The sequence below is a fragment of the Armigeres subalbatus genome, chromosome 3 (assembly GCF_024139115.2).
Source record: "Armigeres subalbatus isolate Guangzhou_Male chromosome 3, GZ_Asu_2, whole genome shotgun sequence".
NCBI classification, from domain to species: domain Eukaryota; kingdom Metazoa; phylum Arthropoda; class Insecta; order Diptera; family Culicidae; genus Armigeres; species Armigeres subalbatus.
The window spans coordinates 73,522,135-73,541,241 of record NC_085141.1 but is presented as its reverse complement, the minus strand read 5'-3'; the positions used below and the strand labels follow the sequence as shown (position 1 = coordinate 73,541,241).

The 19,107-nt window shown below is 37.6% G+C and overlaps 1 protein-coding gene across 1 annotated transcript in view; it reads right to left on the bottom strand.

Moving 5' to 3' along the window:
- LOC134219893 (circadian clock-controlled protein daywake) overlaps positions 1-17,976 on the bottom strand; it is a 40,758-nt gene extending 22,782 nt beyond the window's left edge. The window contains exon 1 of the mRNA XM_062698789.1: positions 17,811-17,976. The gene's annotated coding sequence lies outside the window, so the exon portion shown is untranslated. The remainder of the gene's footprint in view (positions 1-17,810) is intronic.
- Positions 17,977-19,107: the final 1,131 nt, after the last annotated feature.

The window sequence follows — 19,107 nt, the reverse complement described above, 5'->3', positions numbered from 1 at the left end:
GATTAATAGTTTTTGGCAAAACTCAACATCCTGAGGCACTTCCAGTTTTAAAACTGCACGCAGTACTTCATAATTGGTTTTCAAATTGCGGGCACATAGGGGAACTATTTCGTTTTCCATCTCACTGAACTATTCATCTCATCACAAAACAAAGAAATACAGCACCAATCTTGTCGCTTGTTTTTGCTAACAAACGTGCTCACTGGTGAAAAAAATCACAAAAATAAGAAACAAATCAAATTCCTTTTCATTGCTTTGTTTTTGATGGGATGGAAATAAGAGCTATGGGATGGAATGTCGAACCGTTCCCCTACACTGAACGAAAACATCAGCCCGAAAACGACTGATTCGTAATTCCCTCTGTCCGTGCAAAAGCTCATCCTGTTGACGTATGGCAAACTAGACCGGATGATTCACCTTCGGAAATTCGAATGACAATCATCCGATGAACGCTAGATTTTCATATCATTACCGTATATGCCATCACCCTGTTATAGTCACACTATATCGACAAAATATATTCAGTGAGATATCGAGTGATGATTAAAATATTCGCGCCCCATGACGACAATCATTCAAAATCGAAATGTTTCTTGGACTCTGCAATATCACAGCGGTGACCGAGGTGAGTTGCAGGAATCAGAAACGGTTCGCGCAGCAGCAGAGTCGCCATGTTTGCTCAACTTGTAGAAAGAGGAGAAAATCGCAGAACTTTATCTCGGTAAGTCAGAAGCGAATATATTTGAAATCGGGACCGCTTTGCGATTTGGGCGTAACTTATTTTGTAAACAAACATTGGAAGGCAAATTCCTGCTAAGGCAAGCATTTTCTAAGAAAACCACGGTATGTATCCAACAGAATAAGCTTTCCTCTATCGGGTAAAGGGATTAGTTTTGAATAAAATCGTTTACTTTCTACGGAATCCATACGACAATGTTTGTTTATACAATAAGTTACGCCCAAATCGCGAATCGGTTCCGAAAAGTGATCCGGAATCGTCAACTTTATCAGCAAAACATTTATTTATAGGAAATGTTTTTCATGGTGTTATCGCGGAAAAAATCCTTATTACTGGCAGCATCGAGGGATCAACATGGCCACAGTAAGCTGTATAAAAAGATAGAACCACTTAATTTCAATAGTGCACCACCGAGTGATTGGCTAATTGCTTTTTTTTAACGGTGAGACGTCAAACACGACAGAAATGTTTCGCCGCCTTCTCACCAACCATAACAACTTCAGCACCACCCGTGGCTTTTTTAGAACAACTTCATTGTGTACAGATTATATATAAAAACATGATACGTGAATAAAAATAAAACAATAAGAAAATAATAATGTGTTCAATATTTTTAGATTCCCCTCCATTTCATCAATCAAAAAAGTAATCGGTTTGGAAAAATCATTCTTTTATTATTCAAATTATGTTCCTCAGAAAGACGTTTGCATTACAGTCAAAAACAGTTTCCCTTACCATACAGTTCCAATAAGAAAATCTTCCGATCACCATATGACTGTATTATGAATGTTTGTCATCCACCACCAAATCAAACGAATGATCATCATCCAGAAAGCGGATGACAATCGTTAAAGGGCGGAGGCAATACACCTTTCAGTCGTTCTTGAGTGGATATTTTGGTTCAGTGTATGCAGTTTATTTACACCAACTTTAAATGTTTCTTTCTTTTCAGGTCAAATTAAAAGCACTCATGAATCATAGAAAGAATCATTCAGATCATCGATGCGGAAATCGTAAATTGCTTGTGAATTTGATTTAGCTTCTAAAGAAAAATGATAAATAAAATTAATTATGACAATTTATCAATAAAATTATGTTTTATTTTGTAGTAGGGGAACTGTTTCTGAATTTCTTCTCATGGCTCCGATGTGCATCCCATCAAAAACAAGCAATAAAAAGGAATTTGAAGAAGCGACTAAATTGTTGCCGCATCTTTCTGTTTCGCGGTGAGATAAATATATGTTCAGTGAGATAGAGAACGGACGTTCACCTATATTCATCCCAGCAGTATGAAAAATGGAATTAGTTGAAGATGATGATATATGTGTTCATTAAAAAATGATAGAAAAAATAACCCTTTTGACTAGTTTGAATGATTTATTTGCACGGAAAAAAATATCTCCAGGAGGCGGGGTGGGGGTAGATATGTCTGTGTGGGGGAGGGGGTTGGTGTACAAATAATTCTTTACCAAAATACCTGATTGGTAAATCAATATTCTTGTACAACATATTAAAAAAAAGGTGAAGGTGTCAGATTTGGCTAGGAGGTCATATAACTGCTTTGCGACCAATAAAGCTATAGTAACAAAAAGCAGTAATACTATCACATAATGTGATAAATTGCTGCATTCTCGTTTATGAACCATTGGCGATAAGCTATCATGGAGTGTGTGCTCCCGAATCTGATCAATTTTATATCAGTTGTGGGATTTTTTTTGCGTTCGGATTCAAATTCTGTTAAAAACCTTATTTCACTTAAGAATTGTGTGATAATGCTGAGGCATATATCATAATGTCTAACCAGCATAATTTTATGGTACTAAGCTAACCCGAAACCAGAAAATTATTGCATAGATTTTATTTTTATCTAGTGGAATTCTCATTTTTTTTATCGACATCTGCCTGACATCTCCATGAAATTAGACAAAATCCCAAGAATAGTGCCCCTTAACATGCTGAAAACTTGTCACAGTGTGGGAACCCCAAGGTCTGTTCACAAATAGCCCGGAACGATGTTAGATATCATAGTCGTTAAGCGGCTTACTATAAATCACGTAAACTCAATTTTCATGCCCCCATTCCCCCTAGCAGACTTTCATAGACTTTTCCGTAACCCCTCACCCTCGAAATCCCTCGATCGAAGTGTGCCGCGCTGACGAGAAGACGTAAAATTTTCTGCTCCCGTCATTTTTAAGGCCGAATACAAACAATACATTCCGACAGAATCCGTACGGACACAAGAACCCAGTGGAAGCATTTTTCAAAAAACCACCTTCTACATCGTTCGCTTTTCTCCACTGAGAATGTCCAAAAAAGTTGTCGGAAAGCCGCTCAAAGAAATCCAACCGAGCCTGCCAGCCGCCGTGTTGTCTGCAGCACTAGGACAAGATTAGAAACTTTAACAGGGTTTCTAAAGGTACGGCTATGCGAGTCGAACAGTAGTCGCAGTCTTTATTGAGAAGCCACTGCTGAAAGGTTTTTGCGAAAATCCGGAAGAATCTTCCCTCCAATCACAAAACCGGCCGCGCACAACAACATCACGATTAGGCCGAGGTTCACCGAGACTGCAGCGCCGGTGTTCGAAACCGGCGATGACGATCGTATGGACCTGCTGGGAGCTCTTTGGTTTATGTTAATGGCAGCATGGATGGACGGAAATAAACTGGAATACGCGATCAGCTTGTTTCATGCTTCCTATTTCATTTTTTCTTGCAAAAATTACAAAGGAAATTCATCATTTCTCCATCTTATGATGATATGGAAATGTTAATATCATTTTCCAAACTTAGACGCACATGTTCATGATAGAATTAGAGGCGAAAGTATAGAATTGATAGTTCCGTTAGGATACGGCAGGCATGAAGAATGTTTTTATAGAAGTCGATTTGAAAGCGAGCGGAGGGCAATATTTGTGATGGCACATATCACACGACCATCCTTCTGCCAAGCTCCCGTATGAAGGGGGAGGGAAGAATATCAGTGTGGAAGCTGAAGAAAAATAAAGATAAAGAAAAATAAAGAAAAAATAGAAACTTTATATAATAAAATAAATTTACAATAAAGAAATCAGGGCATGAGTATTAAATAAATAAAGAATTTCTATGCAAAACAGTAAACAGTTGAAAATTGTCCACAAACAATAATAAATTAACACTTGTAACATAGCATAGCATAGCATATGTGATTGTACAAATCGTGGGTGGCTATACAATGCTCAATTCAAGCTCCATCTGGAATAAGGGCGAATGTCGCAAGAGAAGACTCTCCCCGTCGACCCCCCCCCCCTTAAACAAAAGTGACAGGCAGCAGATCTCTCTGTGGTTTATCACTTCAGAACGAAAGAAAACAATGCGAACTTGCATTCTGAGGTGATAAACTGCAAAGAAACTCCCTGCCTGTCACTTTCATTCAAATGAGGGGAAGTCAACGAAGAGAACCCTCTCCTGCGACACCCGTCCCCAAGTCGACGAAGAGAACCCTCTCCCGTGACACCCGCCCCCCCCCACCAGACAGAGCTTGAATTGAGCAATCTACTGTATATTGTCACAAATTGGTATTTGGGACTAGTACCTTTTCCTATACAGTAGCAGTTGTGCACCTGGCCACGTCCTTACAATCACGGAAGGAAGGGAAGGAATGTTAGTTCAACATCTACTAGTGAAGATGCAGGGAACCCATACTACCTTCATAGATGTCTCGGGAAGGAAAATTTGTGTTAGTGGGAAAGGTGAATAATAGGGAGCTCTATTCGACAATATAGAGCGTTTGTCAATAACAGTATATGCTGTAAAAATAATAAAATATATTCATCAATTTACTTACGAACCGTCCTAAGGAAAAACAAAACACAAAATTTCGGCAAATCGCGCGATTGTTCTGCCGTCCGAAACAAGAGCCAACACGCACTGAACTAATTAACTTTATTACCGGCCGCGCAATGCAAAACACAAAATTTCGGCAAATCGCGCGATCGTTCTGCCGTCCGAAACAGAGCCAACACGCACTGAACTAATTTACTTTATTACCGGCCGCGCAATGCAAAACACAAAATTTCGGCAAATCGCGCGATCGTTCTGCCGTCCGATACAAGAGCCAACACGCACTGGACTATAATAAATTAACACTTGTAAAAGCAAAAATTGCAATTATAAAATAAGATATATAGAAATATATATATATATATAGAAATAGAAATCCATATAGAAATCAAAATGTTCCACGAAAAAAATAACAAAATTTTCATGAATAAATCAATATTAGCAATAAACAATTACAAATGTTTCCAGAAAAAAAAATATTCTTTTCCACAAAAAATATTTTTTTCCACCCACAAAATATCTTCTTCTATATACAGTGAACGTTCGCTAATTGGGTTTTTTCTAGTTGGGGCGTTTTTTAGTTGGGGGTTCGCTAACTGGGGCGAAACCAGGCATTGCAATTTATCCCATCATTCGATCTTCTGAGCCAAGATACAGATGATATAATGGTATATCGGTCTTAGTCATCTATTTACTCAGTCAACAAAGTGCAATGTTCGCCATGGTGAAAATTTTTTTCACTGCTTTTGTTGTAGCAACGTCCTCGCAACGTGAACAAACCCCGAAACGCGTTGGCTATCAGGATATCATCATCAAATGCTCAAATTATAATATCTTTCCAGAGTGCTCTTGGATTAGGGATAACATCTTTGCAAAAGCAAAGATAATAACCTGTGCACAGATGATATTGCAATGCCTGGGCGAAACCCAATAAAAAAGCAGCTAAACGTCAGAATGTGATGTCAAACGTTGACGTTTTATTTCCGTGTTTGGCGGGATCGATATTTTCTGGCGCGCAAAATTTTCCTTTGTTCAATGCAAAAAGTAAACAACATTGACGCTTGTCAAAACGCCCCAATTAGCGAACGATCACTGTAATAAAAATGAGTTGAGATTTTCTTTCTGACGATTTAACAATTTTGGGTCAGCTGTTGAGGAAAACAAAACAAACGCACGGAAATTGATCTAGAGTGCGGTGCTGCAAATAGTTCATTGTGACATTTGCAACACCTGGGCAATGATGGGTTTCTTTCACATCAATAAAGAGCAATGAAAAAGCTCTATTGTAGATTGTGAAAGTAATAAATGAAATCGCATCGGCTCAATGGACCTGCTTGGATGCTTAGCGATACATCGTTCAGAACTTGGTTGATCGGGTCGTTTCAAAACTCAGTAATATCATGTCTCATGATTACATAGATATTTGTGGATATATTCTCAGCTTAGGACATTTTGTTTCGTGGCATGATTTTTGATACTTTCGAGGATATGTGCTTCAGAGCAGTTTGGCCTATGACACCCGAAAAAAAATACGACTTTTCAGTTCTTTCTATACTAGTTTTGGCAAGATCGAGTGGAAAACCCTAAATGTGTACGTTAAATCCATCATCAAACATCATCAAAATGTTAGAATTCATGAAAATTTATAATTTCCATGCTGGGTTTAGTTTGATTTTGAAACAGTTGAAATTCCTGTTTTTGTCCATCTTCAAAATTGATCGGGTTAAACATATGTTTAAGTTACCTTACGTAACCTTACTTTTTTTTTAATTTTTTTTTTGTTTTTGAAAAACCCACGTGGTCATAGGAGGGGGAGGGCCCCTTACTCAAATAGTCACTCATACAAAACTTTTTTTGTAGGATTTGTCATTTTTCTATTTTTAATTTTTAGATTCGCGATTTGAAACTTTTTTTAGATTTATTTACGAAATACCAAATATGAAAAGTGACTTTTTGTGACAAAGTCAACATATGTAGAAAGTTTTGTTGAAATCTGAGTGGATGCTTCCAGCTCTGAATACGATTTGGCTCGAAATGCGTCTTGAATAAAGTTTAGTAGAACGTTGGACAACAGAAATATAGGCGCTAGAATAGATTCTCAAACACAAATATTTACGATGCACGCATTGGTTCAAGGCCAATGAATGTTAATTCAGTATTACGTTTATATGCTTGTCGCCATATTTTATTCATCTGAGATTGCTTTAATTTACATGTCCAAGCATTAAGACACCGATCGCAACGCAACAGAGCCGACGAACTGATGCAGTAATATTCATATTCGCATAACCAGTTACACTTTGTTTTCCGGTTCGATTCCCGGTTCAGTCGAAGGCATCTTTCAGTTTTGGCATGTCTTCGATTCCTTTGAGCTTAGTTCATATATATTAACGTGCTTGCCTTACGGTACACTGGAGTCGCTTTTTACGCGATTGGATTTTATCTTCTATCCACATTTTTTTAAATACCACTTGATCTTTCTTATTTTTGTGTGGGTTTTTTCGTGTGGTTAGCTCAATGTGTCATAAAATCCTCAGTTCAGAAACAAGAAAAAAACTAACCATGGAAAACGAGACCCCAGTGTATATATATTTATGCAGTAGTGTTAGAATCGGATGATTCGTAGGATTGCATCTCTAACACTAAGCTGAAAGTCGGCTATTAGGTAAATGTCATAAGTTGGATCACGCCATGCAATTCCTGAATTTTAATATCTCTGATGTCTACCAGTTTTATATTATATGTTCAACGAAATTTTCCCCCTTTGTTTTGTCGCTCTGAGATGACAATAAAAAAAACTGACCATTAAATAAGATTTGTTTACTGATGAAGCCGAGCTTCGGTAATGAATTCATATGCCAAATTTAGCAAATTCGTCACGCCTGAGATGATGCGTCATACTCAATCTATATTGCACCGCCTAAGACGACAAATGCACACTCTTCTGTCTGATGTAAAATAAACATCGTGCCAGCGAGTGCCACAATTTCTAAGAATTGTGAAAATGTAAAATTTACGAACTATTTAACATAAGGCTATTTGCAAACAAAAAAAAACTTCCTGTTTTCATTGAATAAAAATCGCATGGTTTAAGGTAAATAGTAATTGCTCAAGGTTTGCGCAGTTCATTTGATTTGTATTTGAAGAGGTGTATCAATTGCATTTTGAGCTCTCGGCAAAGGATCAATGCTTTTTAAGATCCGACATTTACAAATTTTACGTAACAGAGATGCGGCTTCAGAAAATCGTTAAAAAATATGTCGCTAACTAAATGAGCTTGCCAAAAATCTATTCTTCTTGGGTTGTAGCTTTAACAAATTTAAATTAATGTTTGTTATGTTGTAGGTTTTCCGTTTTCTATCTTAATGAACATATAGGGGAACATGTGGTAAAATGAACACGTTAAGGACTTGCGTTGAATTCAATCATAAAACGAGGAAAATTTGCCAGCTCTACCACTTAGACCAACAATTTAACTCATATTCTTATTGCACTGAACAATATTTTCGCTAATAAACATTGTTTTATATAGTTTTTCTACAAAATAAAAAACATCGAAATTTCGTATGTTTTAAAATAGTGCGGGTAAAATGAATATTTTTACCCTATTTTTACGGCCTCGTTTGATATTTCTGATAGTAGTAGCTATTCGTCCGGTTTAAAAACCAAAATATTAGCTCAGGTATCTTCCTTCTCTCTCTCACTAAGACGCTCTAAAATAATTAATCAGGTATTTTATTTTATTTTGACGAAGACATACGGCAGAAATTTCATCGCTTCTTTTTGCTAACATGCGTGCTCACTGTTGAAATAAATAACAAAAATGAGAAACAAATCAAAAACCTTTTAATTGCTTTTTTTCGTGGGATGAATATCGAAGCTATGAAATGAAGTCCAGGAGCAGTAACCATATATGATAGAAGTTACTTAGTGATATGAAGTTTCAAAGAGCAACATCTGGTGAAAGTTGTCTCAAGATACAGTAAAATACCATACAGATAAGTTTGTAGCTTTTGAAAGAAACTCATTCGAAAAAGAATCTTGAAGTTGACACCAATGAGGCCGTGGATTATCTTCCTTCAATAGATTCTGTCTTTGAAGCTTAGTCATGATCATTTTGGGTAAGGGTTGTTTGGCCTAAACCCATTCGGCCGAAAGCCATTCAGTCGAATGCCACTAGACCGAACAAACCATTAGGCCGAAACCCATCTGGCAGAAAGTCATTTTGCCGAATAGGACATTTGGCCAAAAAGGGAAGGGTCGTTTGGCCGAAAGGGTAATTTGGCCGAAAGGGTCATTTGGCCGAAAGAATCATTTGGCCGAAAGGGTCGTTTCTCCGAAAGGACCATGTGGCCGAATAGGACATTTGGCCGAATAGGACATTTGGTCGAATAGCTTATTTGAAAAGTGAGAAATTAGGAGTGAGAAGAGAAACGTCTCAATTCTCAATCCTCACTGTGAAAAGTGAGTAGTGTTAAGTCTCACGACGTCTCACTTGTCACTCTTCAATGTGTTGAACTCAATTTTAAAAATTAAAAAAACACTTTAATAAAGAGTTAAAAAAAAAATTCTCACTCTTCATTTCCCACTTCTCACTGTGAAAAATGAGTAGTTCGAAGTAGATAATGAGACGTTTCACTACTCACCTTTTACAGTGAGAAGTGGGAAATGAGGAATGAGAATTGAGACGTCTCTCTTCTCACAACTAATTTCTCACGTTTCAAATAAGCTATTCGACCAAATGTCCTATTCGGCCAAATGACCCTTTCGGCCAAACGACCCTTTCGGCCTAATGACCAATTCGGAAATGACCCTTTCGGACAAACGACTCTTTCGACCAAATGACCCTTTCGGCAAAACGACCCTTTCGGCCAAATGACTATCGGCCTAATGGTCTGTTCAGCCAAATGGTATATTCGGCCATACAACTTTCGGCCTAGTGATATTCGGCCAAATGTCTTATTCGGCCAAATGTCCTATTCGGCCAAATGACCCTTTCGGCCAAACGACCCTTTTGGCATCATGACTCATTCGAAAATTACTCTTTCGGCCAAATGACCCTTTCGGCAGAACGACCCTTTCGGCCAAATGACTTTCGGTCTAGTGGCATTCGGCCAAATGTCCTATTCGGCCAAATGTCTTATTCGGCCAAATGTTTTATTCGGCCAAATGTCCTATTCGGCCAAATGCACCTCTCAGCCAATCGACCCTTTCGGCATAATGACCTTTTCGAAAATAACCCTTTCGGCCAAATGACTCTTTCGGACAAATGACTTTCGGCCTAATGGTCTGTTCGCCCAAATGGTATATTCGGCGAAACAGCTCTCGTCCAAGTGGCATTCAGCTGAACGGTATTCGGCCAAACTATCCTTCCCCAAAATTTGTCGAGAGCTCAATGATATGTCTTAAAAGCCAACCTTCTTCTTCTTCTTCTTCTTCTTCTTCTTCTTCAATGGCTCTACATTCCAACTGGAACTTTGCCTGCTTTTCAACTTAGTAATCTATAAGGTTTGTATGAGTCATTTGCCAGAATCAATTAGCCAGAATGGACCATTTCCCAGAAAGCCGTTTGCCAGAATGCACCATTCCCCAGAATTGGTCATCTCCTATTTGCCATGTACGCGTTTGCCCAGCTTGCGCAATAATTTATAATTCCCTGAAATATTGGGATAACTGTGAAAAGCGTCAAAAAAAGGATGGGGGGGGTTCATTCAGCAAGGGACATTGTCTACAATTTTTTGTTGTTGTTTTCTAGTGAGGAATACACACCGCGATTTATAATAGAATTGAAAAGATTCGAAGAACGCATAAGCCGGGTTTAGCCACTTCTCCGGATTGAGGCAATGGCGGTTGTGAATCTTTTTTTTGAAATAGGTCTTTTCCCAGATTCGGGCAATGGTGGATTTGATCCCTTTTTAAAAAATAGGCGCTTGCCCTGATTAAAGCAATGGTGGATATTATCCCTGCTTCAAAAGAAGGCGCTTGCCCGGATTAAGACAATGGTAGATGTAATTCATTCTTTAAAAGGAGGCGCTAGGGGAGGCGCTTCCCTGGATTAAGGCAATTGTGGATATAATCTTTCCTTTAAAAGAAGGTGCCGGCCCAGATTAAGGCAATGGTAGATGTGATTCTTTCTTTAAAAATAGGCGTATGCCAGGATTAAATCATTGGTGCAAATGATCCCTTCTTCAAAAAGGCGCTTTCAGCCAAAATTTATTTCTTCTGATTCTTTGTCCACATATATAACTTTATATGTAGACGAAGAATCAGAAGGAATAAATTTTGGCTGTTACGCCCTTTTCAAATGTTGGTCTAGAATTCATTCTTTAAAAGGAGGTGCTTGTCCGGGCTAGGGCAATGATGGATGTGAAAATATACGTTTGCTAGGAAAAAGCAGTGGTGGGTATGATCCGTTCTTTAACAGTAGACGTTTGCCAGGATTCATGTAATGGAAGATGTGATTCCTTCTTCAAAAACAGGCAATTGCCTGGATTGAGGCAATGGTAGATGTAATTCTCATTTTTAAAGTAATCTTTTGCCCGGATTGAAGCAATGTCGGATGTGATCCCTTCTGTAAAAATAGGCGTTTGACGGATATGATCGGATATGATCCATTTTTTTTAATGAAGGCGATTGCCTAACCCCGTGTTTGAATATGGTAATTCCTTCTTTAAAATTAGACATTTTGCTAGACTATAACTTTTTCTATGAAAGCAAATAGCTGTCTAGTATGACTTAAAGTGATATTGTCCAATCGTAGATATGATTCAATTTTTGAAATGAAGTCTGCGTCTGGAAAGAGGCGAAGAAATACACTGCGGCCCTCCGCTAAATCCGGCCCTGAGAATGGTTATGTGTGCGCTGATATACATCATAAGTTAAATCACAGAGAACAGACGTTGAAGCTGCACTCGCCATGTTGTGATAACTTTTTACTGTTCATTTTGAAATAACTTTGGAATGTCGCCGAATGCATAATCAGCGCTAACCTTGAAGAAGAATTTACTAAAAGATTTTGTATGAGATTATGGGTTAGATGTTATTTTTCTCCAGGAAGTAATTTTCGAGAATTTTAATTTCATTCATTCGCCATTGTCAACAGAAATAATAAGGTCTTAGGTACAGCCATTCCAAACGGGAGAATTTTATCTGTGACCATTGCGAACACAAACTTCATTAACGTTTATGCTTTCTCGGGTACAAATAGAAAAAAGAGCGTGATGAGATGTTTCAAACAAGTCTTGCGGTACATTTAAATAAAAATAGTTCTGTGATTCTTGGCGGAGATTTTAATTGCATTTTGGAGCCCAAAGACTCCAAAAACCCCAGCAAAAATTATTATGCCGGCTTGAGAAGTGTGACCAACACTTTAAACCTCAAAGATGTTCTGCTAGTAGAAAAGACTAATGAGTACACGTTTCTTCACGGCGATTTAGCGTCAAGAATCGACCGATTTTATGCTCCAATTGCCATTATTGATAAGATCACTCAAACACAAGCCGTCACTGTAGGCTTTTCTGATCACAGAGCGGTGATTTTCAAATTGAGTGTGCAGAAAGATGATCTCGCCAAGCATGGGAGAGGATTCTGGAAAATTTACTCGTCGTTAATAGCAAATGATGAAATAAAAGACCGCTTTGCCCGACAATTTGAGAATTTAAGACATAGGCACATTTACTCTACAGATCGTATCGGGTGGTGGAGTTTTGCGTTTAAAAGGAGGTGTCGAAGTTTTTTTTTTCAAAAATGAGAGTTGGAATTTTAACAAAAGCATATTTTAAAGGAAACAATTTTTATCGAACGAGATGGAGCGATTGACTGGTCGATTGCTTTTAGGAGAAGATGTTTATAGTGACCTACAGATTGTTATAACATTTTTAATGGATATTGAAATGAAACGAATGTCAAGTGCTGTGTCCGAACTTGCACCTCAGTCATTGCCGACGGACGAGAAAATCAGTGTTTTCCAAATAGCAGCCCAACTAAATAAGTCCAGTGGTTGTTTACGATTGCGAGAAGGAGATGTAATCATTTCTGAACCAAATCAGTTAAAACAAATTATTTTCAATCATTTTTCCCAGCTCTATGAAACACCTCAAACCAGTGAATTGAACTGTAATGATGCTTTGGCCGATATTAACGTTGCTCTAAATGGTAATGATCAGGATAGGCTTATGGCACCTATCACGATTGATGCAATTCACAATACGTTGAAGATGTGTTCTACGAAAAAATCCTCTGGGCCCGATGGGCTAACCTACGAGTTCTATGTGAACAATTTTGATACGGTTAAAAATGAGTTGTTACACTTGTTCAACTCTTATTTGATAGACAGCGCTCAGCCACCAAAAGAATTTACTTCTGGTATAATAACTTTAATACCAAAAAAGGAGATAAACTTGATTTGAATAATCACAGGCCTATAAGCTTACTCAATACAGATTATAAACTATTCAGTAAAATAATTGCAAACCGGATTTCGACCGTTTTGAACAAAATAGTAGGACCTGGACAAGTTGCATGTATGCAAAACAAATCGTGTGTGGATAACCTGCACAATATACGTCGTATTATAACTAGATCTATTGATAACAGAAGGCTCAAAGGTTTCTTGACCTGCAAAAGGCTTTTGATAGTGTAAGACATGATTTTCTGTGGAAAAGGTGAAGACGGCGGTATAAGTCTTATTGACGCTGAAAGTAAATGTAAGGCCCTATTTATTAGAAATATTCTTTATGATAGTTCCGGAAATGACAATTTAAATGAAGAGTATTTACTGCGGTTAGAGTGTTTGACTAAGTTGTCAAGAAATGCTAAAGAATGGGTGTCAGAAGCTAAAGTTTTAAAGGAAAACTTTGCTTTGAAATCGGTTCGGCTTTTGTACTGGTACTTTGTTGACAAAAAAACACCATTCCCAAAGCAGAAATGAACTACCCTCTGGTTCCATGGGAAAATGTTTGGGAAAACATCAACTCAGTTTTCTTGCCGATGGAGGATAAATCGAAATTGTATCGTTACGTAAATGATCTAGTTCCCAACAAAGAAAAAATATTAAGCTACGGTATAGGTCGACTACAGAATGTTAATTGTGATGTCTGTTCATTACCAGACAATAATGAACATCGGCTAATGAAATGCTCTAATTCACAGCAGATCCGGGCCTTGGTAGAAGAAGCTTTAGCAAAACATTTGAAGATACGTTTTCAAAATCCAGATAATATTCTCTCGTGGAAAATCAATCCAATTTAAAACTATACAAAATATCAAATGATAGAAAAACAACTGAAAGCTTCTTCTGCAAGTTGAGAATCGACAGCGTCTCGAGGAAGTAAAGTCTAAAGTTTGCTATAGTTTGCAAAATAAGGTGAAATATGGTCAATATGTATGGACATGTTGGGTTGATTTCGGTTTGATACCAGGCGCTATTGACTCGTTAGACTAGTTGATATAAACTCCAGAAAAAAATGTAAAACCTAGAACATCTGCGTCAAACCAATATTATACGCTAGGACTTTAAGGACTTGCATGAACAAGCTGGGTTGATTTTCTTTATAAAGTGAATCGGAAAATTTTAGTAATATTGAATATGGTGTATTGAAAAAATTAATTCTAAATAACAGCATCCGACTCCAGCTGATCTTGCAAAAAAAGACATGAGGGTCCCTAGAAACATAACAAACTAGAAAACTACACGAAACTTTAGATGAGGTGCATAAGACAACCGTGAAAGAATTGTGAATATCGCTTAAAAAACGCCGGGGAACCTGGTGTTTGAAATCATGATTCTAATAATTTCTTAATCGCAGTATTCGACATGTTTACCAAGAACATGTACTTCCCAACATGCAATTAGGTTCAGGTTTCCCTTAATCCAAGTACAAATACAAATGCCTGCACACTTGTTCATTTATTTAATTGAACGGATGTGTTGAAATTTGCATAAAAACTTTAGTCACAAGATGAATCTCCGCACAAATATACCATGCATCTCCATATGCTTTTATGCTAATATGCTGCTGAACAGTTTTCAAAATGCCTACCTATCAGGTTTTTCAGAAATCTCTCTCAATAGATAACGAACAACGATAAATGAAAGGCAAAGACTGTTCCGAATCATAACAAGCCATGATAACAAATTTATCAAACTTGTATACAAGTGCGAAAAAAAAAAACAGAATCGGATAGGCAGCCCCCATAGAGAAGTGAAGATTCTCGCTTTGTTATCGCTCATTTTGTGTTGGCGGCCGCACAGCTTTGAAAAACATATATGGTGTCGTTCAAAAGAAATAATTAGTCGCTTATCACGGCGATTTCCAATAGATTTCCTTCTCAACTAGAATACTATTCCTTTCCAGTGCGATCATGGAGATGCAGAGGATTCCTTGTTCTCTTGTAGCAATGGGTGTCGAACTAATTTTTCTTCCCTTATCCAAATTGGCTGTGAGGACATAGCTGGCATCGTTATTAGTTTTTAATTAAAGAAACTTCGAAGCATGAACAGTGAGAATAGCTTCTAGTGCCGAGAAAACTATTCAATTAATGAGCTGCGCATATTTGTTGTTTCTCGGCCAATCACGACTAGCAACTACGATGTGTACAGTCAATAAAGCTAAGCTATGCTAAGCTATGAATTTATATGAAATAACATATCAATTGCTACCATCGGGTAGCGAAATAACTTTCATATAAGTGCTTAATAATCATATTCTATTGATTGTAACTATCAATACTTAATGATTTTATTTGGCTAAGCTTTGTCTCAAATGCGGAATACACGAAGTAAAAATTGTTTTAAATTCCAAACACCACATTAAATAAACTAAAATGCTAAATTCCAAAGTGATCTCATTGCCGGACAATAATGATCTGTTCGACTGCCGATAAAATTCGTTTTTTTTGCAATAATAGCGAAATGTTTCAAATAATTCTCTATGTTGTGAGTGTTCGGAATACGAGTCTGTTCGGTATTTGAGTCAAAACGGTATAGTGATCGTTCACTTATTGTGGCGTTTTGACTAGCGTAAATGATGTTTAGCTTTTCCATTCAACATAAGAAAATTCTACACACCTAAATGTATAGATCCTGCCAAAAAAACGATACGTCAACGCTGTTTCAACATCAGATTTTGACTGCTTTTAATTGAGATTCACCCCAACTAGCAAACCGCCAACCAAAAAGCACCCCAACAAAATAAAAACCAATTAGCGAACGTTCACCGTACAATAATAATTCAAAATTTATCTTTTTTTTCAATTTGATTACCAAGCAAGAAAAATTTAAAAATTTTATTTTTTTTGCGAAACTTCATTAAATTCTTAAATTTTCTTCAATTTTTCAAAAAGTTTTGCTCAAAATCATCGAACCCCACGCACGAGAAAACCAAACACATTTACAATTAGGTGGTAAGCATCGCCCTTGAGATGCTCACGATAATTTTATGAATGTTTAGTGGATACACGATGTCCATGGAGCAGAGAATGTTGCCCATCTTGAACATCCTGGTCTGAACCGAAAACCGAATTCGCCATATCTGGATTGGCAATCCACACCTTTGCTCGCAAAGCTAACTGGAGATCCGTATTTCTCATATACCATCTTCCATACCATCCCATCATAGATGGTGAGTGACACTTCGCTTTCGAAGACACCAAGTGCGCGTCCTCCATGAGCATTGTCGTAGTCTCATGTTCGTAGAAGCATAGGGGAAGGAGAGGCAATATGCCCTAGCTAAGCAAAGACTACTTTAATGTCTTATCTGTTACGATTTTCATGGGTATTTTTACCTCATGAAACAGTTCAACAATATAGCTAACTGGTGCCATCTAAAAATCGTAGAAAATCTCAATCATTATGATAATATTCACATTTAAAAAAGTGGTGATATTTTGCTGTCGGAAAACTCATTAAGCAAAACGCCTTCTAGCTGGCAGCTATTAGGGAACAATGCATCACGCGTCGGCGAATCAGCATTCTGGTATAGACAGTGCGTGGAGACGCTTAGTACATTGTGTACAGATGTGTCATCAAAATGTGGAAAATCTCGATTTTTCCAACCTTCCTTTCTTTTATTTTGACACTGTTTTCGCCTGGCCTGCATAATTTTAGGTCTAGTTTTGTTACGGCCATACCAAATACGGTATATATGAGGGAATACCCAAAAGACGTTTTGCCTCGGAGGGACGTTTTGCGGCCTCTTCCCCTAAGCGCTTTGTAGATGGTCAATTTTTCACGATGGCGAGCTAGATTAAATTGAATAATCTTGCAATTGCAATTTGCATGTGATGCGTCACCGAATATTTCTGTTGGTATCGACCAACGATTTTTTTAGTGATAAATATTTCTTTTGGCGAAGTGGACAATCTTGTTTATAGATTCGGCAAACATATCCGAATGACATGTTTATCGAGCAACTTTACGTAATATTCTGTTTAATGTTTAACCAGTTCTCGGTGTAGAGTATCACGTGTATTAAGCATGATATTGAATCATCCAGAATATAAAATAAGTTGTTGAAGAGCATTTCACATGCGACATAATATGAAATATTTGCTCAAATTTTATTGGCCATCGTAGAAGTTAACACTTGATAATGGTACTGTCTGAGATGGACAACATCTGTTATTGTTTAATTCTTGGTTTGAAACACTTCAAACCAAACAATAACATTCTAGTTCAAACCCCGATTTAATATGTCAGAGGCCTCTCTTGTTGTGATTAGTTTTATAGATGCGATACTAAACAACAAAAGTATCAGAACCGATCATTTTTATTCCAATTTAGATTCATTCAGTACAAAGGTCTAATTCCCGATTCGATAAAATCGTTTCCTGATCATGGCCAAGATCAAATCACTTCACTGCAAATAGTTTCAACGAATTTTTGCAATCACAAATCATTGAAACGGTGTCCTAGGGCATTAAATGTAGCAGCTGTGTATGCAATGCAACTCGTTTATAATTCCAAGGTTGACTCCATACCATCCAATAGATAAATCCAATTCGAATCCTTTCACCAGCATCATTCAACAGTCTTCTCTGTAACCCACCAATAAAGCGGTGCATGTTCGGCGCGAAGTTTTCTTCTCTCGATGGTTCAAGGATTTCACAACGAGCGCGAAATGGCACTAGCTTCATGGTGCTGGTTTCTCCTGCCACCGGTTTTAGGATGGAACCCAACTTCGTGAACACCACACCGGGAAAATACCCGGGTCTGAACTTGACATTGGCATCAAAACATTTTTCAAATGGCTCACCTTTTTGTTTTGATTTGGTAACGGTATCTTCTGCTGGTTTGGTAACTAATCAGTAAGTATTGCACAATGCACCACCCGACCAAGCTGACAACGGCGACTCAAACGCGATTTAAGACGCAAACCTTCCGAACGACGAGAACAAACTGAACGGAACGATTAGATACGCGAATTTCCTTCCACGCTCAGGCGGTCGGAGTTTTCCTTTCGGCGCTCGATCGATGGCGAAGCCGACGTCGTCGGAGTGCTGTGCAGGAAAGACTTGCTTCGACGGAGGAAGGGGAGCTAAGGAAACCGCATAGAATGTCACACGCGCGCCACACACAAACATAAGACCGACCGGTAACCACTGGCGCGACTGTTGGCTGGGTGGATCGTTGGAAAAGAGTCGTACATTGCGTATATCTTTGTTTAATAAAGAAGTTCCTATGTCACGAAACTTTGTCTAGTATTCCCACCGTTATCGCTGCACCCAATCAGCATTTGTTAGATTTTCTTCCAATTTCTACCAACCTAACAAAATCTGTTTAAGAATTGGACTGGGCATATGTTAAACTGCTTGATTATTATACAATTATTGTATGAGACCTTACAATTTTGCAAGCTTTTCTAAAAATACCTGAAAACACTCTAATTTTTTTTCTGAATATGAACCTAGAAATTTAGCATAGGTCCAGTTTTTATTCAGATTCTGGTAAGTGTTTATACAGATGTAGTAAAATCTAACATCTGCTGGTTGGGTGTAAGATTACATCATCTGCAATATTCGACAGACTAAAATATGACAAAGAGAGTAATTAGGCTTGATTTATGATTTTGCACACTCATCCAACAAGGCTTCATTATTTCAGACATAACATCCGTTCCTATTTTAGATGGGAAACATAGTAATGATATGTCTTGCCGATTACAATTTGTTGTGTGGAACATAAGGCTAATATAAGAGCTTTTCAGTTCTCCTAATACTTTAATTTAATATTGTTTTAGAATATTTGAATCTAGATCACTTAAATAAATGATAATACTCATCATATCTTTCCATGAAATCCATTGAGCTTCTATGTTTCGTATGAAAGGTACAGATCGAAAATCGCAGTGCATTGATAAATTGTGGAAGTTTCCATTATAAATCACTAAAACTAGCATTTCCAGTAGTCTGCATCAACCAATCGTTATTAGGGTCAGAATCAGATAAATATTCAAATTTCTAGCCAGTGAACTGCTCGTTATCGATTAATTCTCCTGAACGATTACGTCTTCCATGAAAACTATGATAGGTCGGTAAATAACGAACAAGTGA